The sequence below is a fragment of the Peromyscus californicus genome, unplaced genomic scaffold, assembly GCF_007827085.1.
Source record: "Peromyscus californicus insignis strain IS unplaced genomic scaffold, ASM782708v3 Scaffold_12__1_contigs__length_115047231, whole genome shotgun sequence".
Lineage (NCBI taxonomy): Eukaryota > Metazoa > Chordata > Mammalia > Rodentia > Cricetidae > Peromyscus > Peromyscus californicus.
In genome coordinates, this window is record NW_026294413.1 from 3,771,879 (window position 1) to 3,786,803 (window position 14,925).

At 47.6% G+C, this 14,925-nt stretch overlaps 1 protein-coding gene across 4 annotated transcripts in view; it reads right to left on the bottom strand.

The window, feature by feature from the left end:
• Farp1 (FERM, ARH/RhoGEF and pleckstrin domain protein 1) overlaps positions 1-14,925 on the bottom strand; it is a 271,588-nt gene that overhangs the window by 190,004 nt on the left and 66,659 nt on the right. The window lies entirely within an intron of this gene.

Sequence of the window (14,925 nt, forward strand, 5' to 3'; positions counted from 1 at the left end):
ATTTCCTACACAGCCCTCCCCCACAGAGACCACCTCCGTACTCCTTTCCTACAAATCTGGCTAACTTTAGGTATTTCTGATAGGTAGAATCCTACCAAAATTTGTCACTATTTTAGGACTGGCTTATTCCGAGCACCACGATGTTCCCGGGGTTCACCTTTCTCTTTTACACCTGCTTCATCTGCCATAAACACACCACCTGGTCCTTATCCTTTATCTGTGGATGGACGGCTGGGCTGCTTCTATGCTGCGGCCATTGCCAATAATGCTGCTATGAACACGTGTGAGCAACTGTCTCTTCATGATCAGCTTTTGGCTCTCTGGAGCACAGTCCACACTCCAAAAGTGAGACTACAGGATCTGGATTTTCTGAAGAGCTGCCACTCCGCTCCCAACATCTATATCAATCCCTGCAGCAGTGAACAAAGGCCCAGTTTCCACACATCCTAACAGTATCTGTTATGTTCTGTTGGGTCTTTCCATAATGACCATCCTAATGCGTGTGAGGGGATATCTCCTCAAGACTTCAATTTATATTTCTCAAATAATCATTGATGCTCCAGGATGCTTACCAGACAGTTCGAGAAAATGGGGATGGCAGCAAGGACCTGTTTTTCTAGCATGACAGACACATTCCATGAGGAGGAATTTGCCAGGGCCACAGTGAACACAGCAGGCCTAGTTGGGGTACCACATGATACCCCTAACCCAAAGGGGTATCATGATTACAGATTCACAGAACAATGTGGTAGTGAAAGAGAGTAACTCAGAACTCACGCCTATCAGATGAATACCGCTGACATTTTCTCACACCCCAGTTTCTACACTGTTACCTGTCCACGGGACTGACAGGTTTTGGTCTTGAGTGGTCTAGTGGCACATCCTACAATCTTACCCCTCAGGAGTTTGAGGCAGGAACACTAAGGTAAAGGCTAGCCCGGTCTACACAGCAAGCCATCCTGAGGAAGAGGTCTTACCTCTTCATGCTCTAACATGACAGCAGCAGCAGGAAACACAGTCACTGAGCCACACAGTGAGGTGTCAGCAGGAACTGGCCTGCCTAGTTTTCAAATGATTTGGAAAATCAATTTTAACTTTAACTTAAAAAAATTTTTTTAAATAGAAGTTACAGAGCCAGGTGGTGGTGGCACATCTTTAATCCTAGCACTCGGAAGGCAGAGCTCCGTGAGTTTACAAAGCAAGTTCCAGGACAGCCAGAGCTGTTACACAGAGAAACCCTGTCTCGAGGGGGGGGGGGGAGTAGTTACATATGTAGGGTGAATTATCTCCCCCCAAATAAAACCCCCAACAGGACCTGACTAGGAAAAGAATTCTATGCAGACAATCAAGGTAGACCTTGGGACTTCCCTTAAAATGGCTGTGTTCTCAGTTAAAACAGGCAAGAGACAGCAGCTCACACAGCACGAAAACCTCGTGAGGATGAAGGGAGAGATCAGGGTGATGACTCTCTGGAAATTAGTTAAGGCAAAAATATGTGAGGAAACAACAAAAATATGTGAGGAAACAACTTAAGAAAGGAGGCCAACAGATGGCTGGGCAGGCCAAGACACAGCAGTCGGAACCCATGTAAGTTATGCTCTCACCTCTACACAAGGTGGTCTGAATGAGACTCATGGGCTCAGACATTTGAATGCTTGGACACCAGGGAGCGGAACTGCTTGGGAAGGATGAGGAGGTGTGGCCTTGCTGGAGAAAGTTTGTCACTGGGGATGGACTTTAAGGCTTCAAGAGCCAAGCTAAGCCCAGTGTCTCTCTCTGTCCGCCTGCGAATCAGATGTAAGCTCTTAGCCCCATGCCCGCCTGCCACCATGCTTCCCACCATGATGATTCTTCCCACCATGATGATTACAGACTAGCCCTCTGAAACTGGAAGCAAGCTCCCAACTGAATGCTTTCCTTTATGAGAGTGGCCTTGGCCATGTGTCTCTTCACAACAATAGAACAGCGACCAAGACATAGATTAATGCGCGCGCGCGCACACACACACACACACACACACACACACACACACACACACACACACACAGAGGCACACATACATGCTCATGCACAGTAATAATTTTTTTCTGTTTTGTTCCTTTTTTAATTTATTTTTTTTCCAGCCCGATCAGAGTTTCTCCCCGCTCCCTGTCCCTCCCCTGCCTCCTCCCAGGCTCTACTCTCAGCCTCTGATACCATCCCCTGCACCCACTCTTCAGAAAAGGGCAGGCCTCCCATGTGTACCCGTCAGCCAGGGCATACCAAGTTTCAGGGAGACCAGGCACCTCCTCTCCTACTATGGCTAGAGGCGGCAACCCAGTGGGAGGGAAGGGTCCCAAATGCAGGTAACAGAGTCAGAGGCAGCCCCTGCTCCCACTGTTAGGAGTCCCACAAGAAGACCAAGCTACACACCTGTGACATGTGCAGAGGGCCTAGGTTAATCCCAGGCAAGGTCTCTGATTGGCAGTTCAGTCCTTGTGAGCTCTTATGAGCCCAGGTTAGTTGATTCTGTGGGTTTTCTTGTAGTGTCCTTGACCCTCTTCTGGCTCCCACAATCCTTCCTCACCCTCTTCCACAGGATTCCCCTGCTCGGCCTAATGTTTGGCTGCGGGTCTGCGTCTGTTTCTATCAGTTGCTGGGTGAAGAAGCCTCAATAATACATTTTTTTTTTTTTTGGTTTTTTTTCAAGACAGGGTTTCTCTGTGTAGCTTTGCGTCTTTCCTGGTACTCGCTTTGGAGACCAGGCTGGCCTCGAACTCACAGAGATCCACCTGCCTCTGCCTCCCGAATGCTGGGATTAAAGGCGTGCGCCACCACCGCCTGGCTCAATAATACATTTTTATAGGAACTTGAGGAAGGAGTTTGGGGACCTGGTCACTGGGTGAAATGCTTGGCAGAGAAAGTCTAACAGCCCGAGTTTGAGTTTGAAGCACATAAAGGTGAAAAGTTTAAAAAAAAAAAAATTAAGCCAAAAATAAAAATCCACTGTGCCCCCCCCCCAAAAAAAAACAAAACAAACAAAAAACCCGTAAACTTGGGAAAGGAAGAGGGAAGTGTTCTATGCTTCCGCTCCGAGTTTGACGGTGCAGTTCATCGGTGAGACACTGTCATTTTACAGCCACAGTCAGGAGACATGGTGCTCTCAGCCTGTGTTCCCCTTTCTATTCAGTCCAGGACCCCAGACCACAGAAGGGAGCTGCCCACATTCAGGACTGGCCTTCCCACCTCATTTATAAACAGCTCTGGAAACCTCTTCACAGACATAACCAAAGGTGGGTCTCCTAGGTGATCCTAAACGCAGCCAAGATTAACCATGGCAGGCAGCAAAGCCTCAGAAGCCGAGAAGTATGGGGCGCGTTCCTCCCACAGAGAATGCTAGTCTGCAGCACTTTTTGAAGCCATCAGGTTAGAGACATTTGGTATTAGCAGCCACAGAGACCAGTTAATACATGATCCATTCACGAAGGCCAAATTAAGCCACTACTCCACTGATGTGCCAAAGAAAAGGGACCACAACTCAAGCCTCACCTCAGTGCCACCCTGGAAGTGGTGCCAGAAGGGTCCTGTGGATAGAGGACACAGAGAAAGGGTCCTTGTTTTTATCTAGTACCCTGTGTCCTGCCAAACAATGCCCAGAACAAAACCAACTATTCTCGGCCCCAAAGGACAGCATTTCTGAGCCAGACTAAAGGGCAAAAAAGAAAGTGTGGAAGCTAAGCACTGCAGCGCGTCCCCACTGAAAGGCTCCAAAGCGAGCGCTGCTGGCAGCACCTTGGGTTCCATTGGAGAAAACCAGAGCTTTATTTGGAGCCTGTATGCCCCTTTCAGAGCTTTCAAAGAGGAGCCAGACAGAAGGCAAGAATGGAAAGGTCCGCCTGATAGAAACTGTCCTGAAAAACAGGAAGAAAGGAAAGTTCATGAAGACAACTGCGTCATCGACTAGGCCAATGTGTATAAATTTCCTGAGAGACTGAAACATTCCACCTGCAGGGAAGCTCCTTAAGCAGGAAGCTGAACGACTCAAAATAGCTGCAGGAAGTCCCTGAAATGCACCAGATTCACTAGGCCCCTCCCTGCCAGAGAAAGGAGCTGAAGAAAGCTTAAAAATGTCTGAGACCAGCTGGGCTGCCTAGAGGAGTTTTAGGCCAACTGAGGCACCTGAAAGGGACACTCTCGAACCTGTTGAGCTGCCTATAGATTGCAGTGTGCTCCAGGCTCCCAGCTTTTGTTAGGGGTCACCCATGCTAAGGTGGCTTGGGTGATGCAACTGTCCTTGAGTCATTTCTGCTCCTGTGAGTAACCCCATACCCTGAGTAACCCCGACAAAACTCAGAGTACACCAAGTTGGACTTCGGTGGTATCTGTATGTGTACTCTGGTCTGTCATGGGTTTCCCATCTGGGGTGAATGGACGTGTGTGCCTTGTCTCTCCAGGAAGTCCCGTCACACAGCCATCAGCACCCTCCTCAGTGAGTGAGTGTTGATTGAACCACGAAAGCGTCAACAGGGCAGTGGTGTGAATACCAGCAGCTTGATCATGTGGTCAACACACGGAAACGAGTGTCTCTGTTCTAAAATCTACCTGGACTCAATGAGCTGTTACGTAGACAGAACCTGAATTAATAAAAGGCAAGGAGCTTTCCTCAGCCTGTGTCATGAAACCAGAGATCCATCCTACCACTTCTAATAATTCCTGTCTCCTAGGTGCTCACAAGAATCACTGAACCAAGTGACAATGATAACGCCGTTCAGAACAACCTCCGAGTTTTGTTTCAGTGCCTTCATTCAACATACGCTGTAGTTACTAAGGAGAATGTCCTCTTTTTTATTATTAACTGAATTTTACTATTAATATGGGGCACAAACAAGCATGTGCCCAAGAGTCACAGGAGTTTGAACAAAAGGTGTATTCTGCTGGTCCCGACCGGTGAGACGGGACCTACAGATGGCGAGGCTGGAGATTGACCAGAGCGGCCCTCAGTGTTCCTGGGTTAGTTTGCTCTCTGTTACTATGATAAACACAGGGTCAAAAACAACGCGGGAGGAAAGGCTTTACCTGGCTCACAGGTCACGTTCCAGCATCAAGGGAAGCCAGAGCTGGCACTCGGCACAGGAAGCTGAGAGGGGAACTGGAGAAGAGACCGTGGAGGAACACTGCTTACTGGCTCACTCAGCTTCGTTTCTTATGTAACCCAGGACTGCTTGCCCAGGGGCGGCACTCATCACAGTGGACTAGGCCCTCTCACATCCACCATCAATCATGAAAATGCCTCCTACGTCTGCCCACAGGCCAACCTGATGGAGTAATCCCTTAGTGGACACTCTCTCTCCCAGAGGACCCTAGTTTGTGTCAAGTTGACAAAAAGCCACCAGCACATTCTGTGAGGCATTCTTGGTCTCCTCCTGAGTGAACATGTCCTGTTAGCAACTGTCCCACAGCAGGACTGCTCAACTCAGCTCCTCTGCTTTGAGGCTTCTGGCTGGAGGTCAGTGGACAGTGGGCATGGGTGGCTAGAAAGGGGCTGGTTCACCCATCTTCCCATTCCCAGTGTGAGTCAAGTTTACACTGCTGGAGCTACCCAGCTGACAGGGCCCTGTGATGACATTATAGGCAACTGCTCCAGCTTTCAAGGAGGTTTCTCCTTTTCAGGGCTTGTGACTGCCTGGAAACTCTGAAAACACTCTTCTAGTGTATCCAGATCAAAGGTAATTGAAATTCCACCGTCCTTCTATTTGTTGACAGAAATCCATACAGATGAGCTACCATGGCCTATGCTATAGCTCATATTCCAAGTGAATTCCACTGAAATTACATGACAAGCTACGCATTACAAACCATGGACAGAATCCTTGGAAAGCACTGCATCGAAGCGTTTCCATCTCGGTCTTCACTCAAGTGTGACAAGCTAAAGGCAGTCATTTCTGGGATGATGAGGATATTTAAAAGGATTAAACTAAAAAGCATGTTGGAACTTAGTAACCAACCTCCATTTGCTATGCCTAATGTCATTTCTATAATCCGGAGGCTGAGGCAGGAGACTGCATGCAGTCAAGGTCAGCATGGACTAGAGTGTGACTTTCCCTCAAAATAATTTAGTAATAATCCTAGAGATGCTAGAGAGATGGCTCAATTCTTACAGTGCTACCCACAAAAGTATGAGGGCCCCAGTTCAAGCTACATAAGAGCCAGGCACAATTGTACAGGTCTGCAATCCTGGTACCACACAGGCAGAGAGAGGAGGATCCCAGAGGCTTGATGGCCAGTCTAGCTAGATCTCCAGGATCAGTGTGAGACCCTGCTGAAAAATTAAGGTGGACAGTGATTGAGGAAGACACAGGACAGCAACTTCTGGCTTCCACAGCCACAAAGACACATGCGTGTATACACACACACACACACACACACACACACACACACACACACACAGCTCTTATCAACCTCAGCAGTGTTCCTAACACGTACCCATTAAAAGCAGACAATTTCTCATATGACATTTGTCTGTCACTTGGTCCTTGGTGACCTCATGGAACCACCCAAGCTATAAACGTACGGTCTATACACCTATGGTCTCCATGTATGGAGACCCCATCCATGTAGTCCTTCCACCCCTCCGGGATTTCTCTCATTTCAGCTTCCTGACACTCCATCTAAAACACTCAAGCTCAAGCTCGGCCCTTATTAGTTACCACCACCCTGAGCAACCGGCTAATAACTACCATGGCCATCCTCCCACAGACACAGGACCTTTCTCTGGTACAATGGATAGGCTGTATCATTCCCACAGTGCCTATGGCCTCCAAACGCCCCAGGGTGGGACTCTGGCTCCCCTGCTGTGGGATGTTCTGTATGTTAAATTACTCTGATTGGTCAATAAATAAAACACTGATTGGCCCGTGGCCAGGCAGGAAGTATAGGAGGGACTAACAGAGAGGAGAAAAGAAAGAACAGGAAGGCGGAAGGAGACACTGCCAGCCGCCATGATTAGAAACAGCATGTGAAGATGCCAGTAAGCCACGAGCCACATGGCAAGGTATAGATTTATAGAAATGGGTTAATTTAAAATATAAGAACAGTTAGCAAGAAGCCTGCCACGGCCATACAGTTTGTAAGCAATATAAGTCTCTGTGTTTACTTGGTCGGGTCTGAGCGGCTGTGGGACTGGCGGGTGACAGAGATTTGTCCTGACTGTGGGCCAGGCTGGAAAACTCTAGCTACACTCCCCCCGTCTCTCTCTCTCTCTCACCCCACCCCAACTTATGTTCCCCCTCACAGACTTCACAGATAAGCTAAAGAGAAAACAACGGTTCTTTTCACATCACCTAAAGGAAGACATTTGCCAGAGTCCTGTGCCAGCTCACCGCCTACTCATAAATAATGTCCGTCCTTTCTACAAAGACTGGTTGTTATTTTTCTTCACATTCTTATCACTGGCAGCACCTTGCCTCTCATGTCGATAAACACGTATGGAACCCGGATTATGTTTCCAAGGTCACAGTCCATAAATAAAACCAGAGCCACAGAATCCCATTGTGGGTATCTGGTCCAACTTCCTGTCCATATAGAGGAGGAAACACAACCCTAAGCTTGTGTAAAGCTCTCACATACAATTTCAAAGTCAGTGAGGGCTTTTAGAATTGCTCTTTTCCACGATCAATCTATCCACAGAAAACTCAAAACTTGAGGAAATCACTCCATGTCCTCTAGGATTTACAGCCACCACTCCCAACTCAAGTGTTCAAAGTAGTAAAAATAAGCACATGATAAAACCTGGCTGGCTGGAACAGTCCGACTTGTACGCACCTGCCTTCCTATCTATAGTCAAAGATAAGAGCGTCTCCCTTCAGTGCATGCACAAAACCCACACCGTGATAGAGATCTCAGAATCCTAAGACTATCTCAGATATGTTTGTCCCATCTACATGAGACAGATGCAGGGACCTCGTCAGATACCCAACTCTAGGAAAATGGGCATGTCTTGGGATTCAGGAAATAAAAGAGACCAGGAAATCAACAAAGCAAAATTATATGTAAAGTTCTAAGAAAAAAAAATCCCCATTTTATTTTTTTTTTCTTATTTTGTGTTTGAGACAGTTTGTTATGCAGCTCAGACAGGTCGAGGTCATCTAGGCTGACCTCAGAATCACGGCAACCTTCCTACCTCAGCCTCATGTGGGTTGGGAGTACTGTGTGTGTGCGCGTGTGCATGTGCGTGTGCGTGCGCGTGCGTGTGTACACCACAGCCCCCAGGTCCCCCTTGATTTTCACGCAAACAGCTGAGGCTCAGGGACCCTGCAGTGGGTCCACCACACAGCAGTCTACCTGCTCAGCAGAAACAGGGCTTCAGGCACACTTGTGTTGCACAGATCTTCAGAAAAATCAACAGGACATGTGACTGACTAGGTAAACACTAGCAGCCATCTAAAGAAAGCCCGGCGGCTGGTGTGGAGCTACCGGGAAGAGGAGTGACCCCTGACACAGCATGCCAGTGTTTATCTTTCATGTGCTTTCCTTCTTCCATCTGACCCAGGCAGCAGCCTGAAGTGAGAGTCTCCACCAGGCTCCAGAATGAGCGTGAAATGCCAGTTACAGCAAGAGGAGCGGGCTCACCATCCCGAGAGCAGCGTGCGGTGCGGGCTCTGCCACACCATTTTCCACAAGATCCTCCATGTTAGCTCCACACTCAGTCCTGGAGTCAACTTCCTCATGTGGAGATGAGAAAGCCACACAGCTGGTGAGTAATGCCAAGTCAGGACCAGGGGCCTCCACATCCACCCCTCTTTCCCAGTTTTCTTAGATGTAACTATGAAATTTTATTATTTCCACTTAAAGGAAGAAGAAGAAAAAAAAATAACTTCTCAAACTTCTTACTGTGGCCCATTTAAATGTCAGAAATGGACGTTCTTAATTACCATCTATTCTTTTTATTTGTCAGGTTCTGAGTAATTATTTTTAGGGAGAAAATAGCAAACAGCTGTTCGAAGCTACGTCATCTCCTAGCCGCGTAACAGGCTTTGATCACTAGGGTAACTAAAACCGAAAGGCAAGCTCACAAGTAGTTCAGGCCCACGTTTAAATTTGGCTCTCTGCATCTAAGGAGCCAGGAGGGAAGGTTAACAGTATTTATCTGGAATGATTTATGAAAAAAAAGAAAAACATTTTTTTTAAACTCCATTAAAATAGCCTTTCAATTTAACCTCGGGAGGCTAGACCCAGACAGGCCCCATTCATCATCCTAAGTTAAATAACGCACAGAAATGCCCAGGCCCAGGAGAGTGGGCTTCAGTACGAGTTCAGAAAGTTGGCTAAAGAGCCAAGAGCAACATGGATAAGGAGAAAGCAATGTCTGGCTTGTTTTTAAGAGCCCAATGGACACGTGAAACTCCCTACACTTGTTCTCACCAAGGGCTGCTGCTTGAGAGGCAGCGGGTGCTCTGGGCCGCGGCTTCAAATAGCCAATTAAGCACAGGTGTACTTCATCTCTCCGAGGGGAGCAGGCGACTAACAGGCTACCAGGGCTTGTCCGACAGGACTCATTCCCTAAGACAGCCAAGAGAGAAACGGGAAACGGGAACTCCATGAAATCCAAAAAGGACAAAGACCCATCTAGTGTTTAGCCTGGGCTCTTCTTGGCAAAACCCATAGGGTCACAAAGACAAGACACAGGGTGTCCAAGAGGGCAAACAGAGGCCAAGGATCGGGAAGATGGCTGTAAAGTCCTGCCTGCCACCACCAAGCTCCTTTCCAGAGCCAGATAGCACAGAAGAACAAGCCTCCATTGAGGGCCTGCCCAGGTTTCTGTGAGGGTCAGAGCAAGGAAAAACCTGTTTCATCTCAAAGGTAATAAAATGAAAGCCTTGTTTAATCACGGAAGGCCTGACTTTAGAATGTTCCTAATGAGAACTCCAAAATAGCTTGGGCAATTTTACTACCAACAAAAAAAGTAGAAAATTCGATGTAGTCTTTTCTAGGATATCAAAGGAACGTGTAAAGGCTTCTCTCCAGCTTCAACAAACATGTTGGGGTTTTTTTTAATCAACAAGGTGTTACTAGGAAAAATATGTGATTTATTTTGAACTCCTATCTCCCACTGCCAAGGGGTTCAATGAGCTTCAGGGTAACCACCCCACACCCCTAAAGCTGCACTTCCAAGACTCCTGATACCCTGTAACTGTTATGTGCCTACCATGTGCTTTGCTGTAGCACTCACTAGGTATACAGTAATGACTGCGTCTGATCAGACCTTGGGCATTTTGTTTGCTCGAACACCACCCAGGGAGAGGTGGCACAGACCTCCATCTCAGAAGTGAGACAGGAAGATTTATGAGAGACTAACTTGGGTTACAGAGCTAGATTCTGTCTCAAAAACAAACAAAAAGAACCATAACAACAACAATCCCCACAGTGTTGCCGTCTTGTTAGAGAATTCCAGAACACAGTCACAAAAAGCTGATTTATCCACAAGGAGGTCAACACAGCATCCCAACTTCCAAAGGACAGAGAAAAGAGGTTTTCTATCTGGACCAAACGCCTTATTTTGCAGATAAGGAAACCGAGTCTGATTCCAGGGATGTAGAGACTCCTTGTCAGCGTCAGATGGGAGCCAGAGATTTCCAGGCTAATTAGAGGAAAGGCCAGACACTGTGAAGGAAGAACACTGCCCTCCGATGGAGCTTGGCCATTTTGGGATTTTGATAAATGAGTTAGGCGGGGAATGGGGATGATAACTAAACAGCCCAGATTGGAAATGTGGAGGATCTTGTGGGGGGATGACCAGCTGAAATAGGGGCCTCCCGATAGATTAAGCTAGACCTAAAGAAGCAAGATGAGGCAGATCTCTGTGAGTCAAGGCTACCCTGGCCTAAGCAGTGAGGTTCCAGGCTAGTCACAGCAGCACAGTGAAATACCGTCTCAAAAGGACTAGACAGGGTTAGACTAGCGTGAGCAGAAGGGTCCTGTGCACTGGAGGCCAGTGCCACCTGGCCTTGGTGTGAACCCCAGAAAGTACCGATGGTGAATTCCCTCATCATCTTTATGCTGGGCTGGCACCCAGTACTTCCCAGAACTGCTGTGAAAGTCCAAGGCAGGAAGCTACAGAGGGGCTTCGTGTGTAGATGAGAAAGCAGCACAGCGGAGAGCAATGTCCAGTCAGGACCCAAGGGCATGGGCCTGCTGCATTCTGTGAGAAACAAAGCCTTGCCTACAAGGTGCTCCCACACTACTGCCACATTGAATCAGGCAAACAAGTCTCCATTTTCCACAATCTGCTACTGCAGAAGCTAAAGTGAAGGCCAGTGGCTCAGAAGTGTTACGGAGGGAGGGTTCCTGCCTCCAGTAAACCCTCAGGGCCAGGGCCCTGCCTTCTCCCAGGATCCCCAGGAGTCAAGATATTCACACTTAGTCTGGCAGGCAAAGGCGGCAAGCCACACAAACTTTGAGAGCTACAACAGACAGCTCTAAGGAAATCAAGAAGACGCAAACAGAGGTAAGAGCCCAGTGTGATTTCCGGCCCTGACCACTGGAGAGGCTGCATTCTGTCCACTGCCTGTACCCCCATGTCTGCCAACCCCAAAAAGGCACACAGCATCTTCTCACCACCTGCTGGATTTTCCTTAGTGCTACCAGGCCTGCTCAAGAGGCAAGACCAGGCTCCACCTCCTCTTTGGCTCTCCCCAGCTCTTCCTACAGTGTCCAGCTGAGGAGGAGCTAAGCACGGGGAGAAGTGGCCATCTGCCTCTCCAACCATCCTCCCTGGTGGAGCAGCGTTTGTTTCCCAGAGGGGTCAGGAGAACCAGACACATAAAACCTTCTCAGGGACCTTCACAGGAGGCAGCCTGATGGGGGAAGGGAGCCCCATGCCTCATGTGCGATGAAGGCTTTCCAAGGCCTGGGACCCACTGTGCTTTATAAACTTGGTAAGAGGAGAAAGCTGTGTTATCAAACAGTGAGGTGTGGCTTATGTGCATGGTGTTTTCAACATCAAGATGATAAAACACCAGGCCAGAGCTTCCTATAAATGTTGGTTTTGAACTTTCCACTGTGTAGAGGAAGTACCTAAAAAGATGTCCAAGTTCAACACTAAAGAGGCTCACCCAGCTAGCCTTGAGTGGAAAAAAAAAACGGTGTCTACCACCCTGGCTTCCCAAAAGGCTCAATTCTTCATTAAAAATTTTCTAAAGGCAAGAAAAAAAGATGAGAATCACCATGAAGAATATGGTTTGTTTCCTTGTGCAGGAGCTGGTCCAGGGAGCTTGCATTTAAAATAAGTGTTTTGCCGGCATCCGTATTTTAACACAAAAGTAGTAAGAATAGGCCCAGGAGACTCGATCCCCAGGGAAAGACAGGGTTCACTGAAGACAGACCTCCTTAGGAAGCTGCAGAAACTTCTGGCTTCTTGCCCTGCTCATTTGCAGGACAAATGCTTGTGTGCAATGAGAATATGTTCGCTAGGATGTTCACTTGCCCTTATGGGAGAGGGGGACTCTTGCAGGGTCAGATGGCCTTGGTGAACTCTTAGCAAAAAGCTTTGAAGCAAAGCGAGTAAAGCAATTATGGGGAGCTGGTCTGGTTTCTGCAGTCCTGAAGCCACTGTCCGTCCATCCTTCACATCCTTGGAACGACCAAACCACCATAAAGCCTTGATGGCGTCCAGCTGTGGGGTGGCCTGGACTCTCGCTATTCTTAAAGAACACAAGGCAGAGATTTAGAATCTGCTCCAGCCAGGGACATGCTGATATCCATCTGCCTTTCTACAGCCAGTTTAAAGAAAACATCTGTTGCCCGTGGGCTGAGGAGGTACACTCAACCCAAATAGAAAAAGACAAAATATGAGTGGAAGAGACATGTTAAAACTACTAAAATCTAATTGTAAAATAAATTCACTGTAGCGTTCCATCGGCAAACACTTAATAACCACCAATCATCTATCTGCCCAGATACATGGGGGTGGGAGGTGGGGCATGGAGATCAGAAGGCAGATCCCTACCCTGAGAAGCCAGCAGCCAGCGGCAAAGGCATATAAATGCCACAAATCCTATTAAACTCCCAATGTGCACCCAAACACTGTAGATTTTATGTGAACCATTTTTCTTTAATTATGAAACATGAAGTGTTACTTACTATCGCCTCACTCCAAGGATTTGAAAGCAGGTACTCAGAAAGTTGCCCAAAAGAAACAAACAAGTATCATAAGAGAAAGTGGAATTTTCACCCCAGGCAGTGTGGTTCCACCTTGACAAGGATACAAAGAGGTCTGCAAAGGGAGGGTTGTGTGGGGAGGAACCAGCCACTGCCTAAGGCACAAGGCTAAACTAATAGGGCTATTAAGGGCACACACACGTTTCAGGAGAGGTGGAATGAAAAAGAAGGGTTAAACATGGAAAGAACAGCTCTATCAAAAATTATGACAGTAAACACTTGTGTGTATGCATGTGTGTGCACATACAAGCATGTGTGTGAAGGCCAGAGAATGATCTCAGGGGTGTTCCTCTGGTGTCATCTACCTTTATTTTAAGACAGGATCTCTCACTGGCCAGGAACTGACCAAACAGGCTAGGGTGGATGGCCAGTGCGCCCAAGGGAGTCACTTGTCTCCAAGTCCCTCCACTCCTGAGATGACAGGTATGCACTGCCAAGACAGGCTTTTGTTTTTGTTTTTAAACATGGGTTCTAGAAACCCAAATCAGGTCTTGTGCTTGTATTTGAACAGCTCAGCTGTTGCTCCAGCCCCCCTGAAAGAATTTTAAAAGACAAAAATACAATTCTATTGCTACATAGTGTCTGCACAGTTTCTACTCAGATGGTAGCTTGGTATGGAGTGGTGACCTCTGCCCTCTGTCAAGAACCACAGTGGAATACAGTACAGAGATCCCTCAGTCTGTGCGCACATTTGATAGCTCCTCTACCCCAGCCTGGACAGGAACACCATTTAACAGAGAGCATTGCTGGAGCCTGGGCTCCTAACAGGACCAAAAAGGAAAGAGAAATGAATACTTCACCAAACCAGTCTGGCAAGGCAGAGAGAATACTGGGGGAGGGGAAGGAGGGCCACATGTTCCAGAAGGCAGAATTCTCAGCGGGTGGCAGGTGCTCTCCCAACGTATTCTACAATTCTAGAAATTAGCAGTGGCTTTGTTCACTGGAATATGAAGTCCTAGGCCAAGTCCTTGAAAGATGAATTCCTCAGCAAGAAAATTAAAAAGGCACAAAGGCCGTTTGCAATGTGTGATAAAATTGGTGGCTTTAAACACAGCCATTCTGAGCTTTATCTTTCCCTGAGACACTTAAATTCACACTCCCTGAACAATGTTCTGTGAAATAAATATAATTTACTGAATCATATCCCATAAATGATTAAATGATGGGTTACCTCCGTTAATGCTGACTATTAAGTTTCAGACACTCTAGCCAACAGAAATAATGAATGGATTGCCTCCACTTTAGAAGCAGGTGTGTTCCAAAAGGCTCTCTGGGTTGGCTGTTCGGAGTCAAGACTGATTTTCTTTCCCTACAATGAACGATCGACACAGTGGCAGGTAGCCAAGAGAGAACACAAAAAATGACGCATGAAGTGTGCTGAGGGTCTCTGCCTGGCCAAGGTTAAGAAGTACAGTCTCTGTTCTGGGGACCTCAACAGGTTACACCCCCATAATTGGCATGGTGCCTTAGTCTTTAGCAACAGATGCTTAAGCACGAGGCTGGGAAGCAACTGGGGCAGCGCTCTCTACGAACAGCATGGGACGCTAAGGGCCTCTGACCAAGAGCAGTGGAGAATAGTGACTCCACCCGTTACCCCCACGGTCCCTTTCCTGGGATGTGGGGGGCAGCGCTCTTGTTTCCACAGCTGCCGCATGGAAAGTCTGGGCCAAGAGTTTCTAAGCTCTCCATACAGGAAGGCCATGAGCTCACTTGCTCCCAATTTCCTCATGT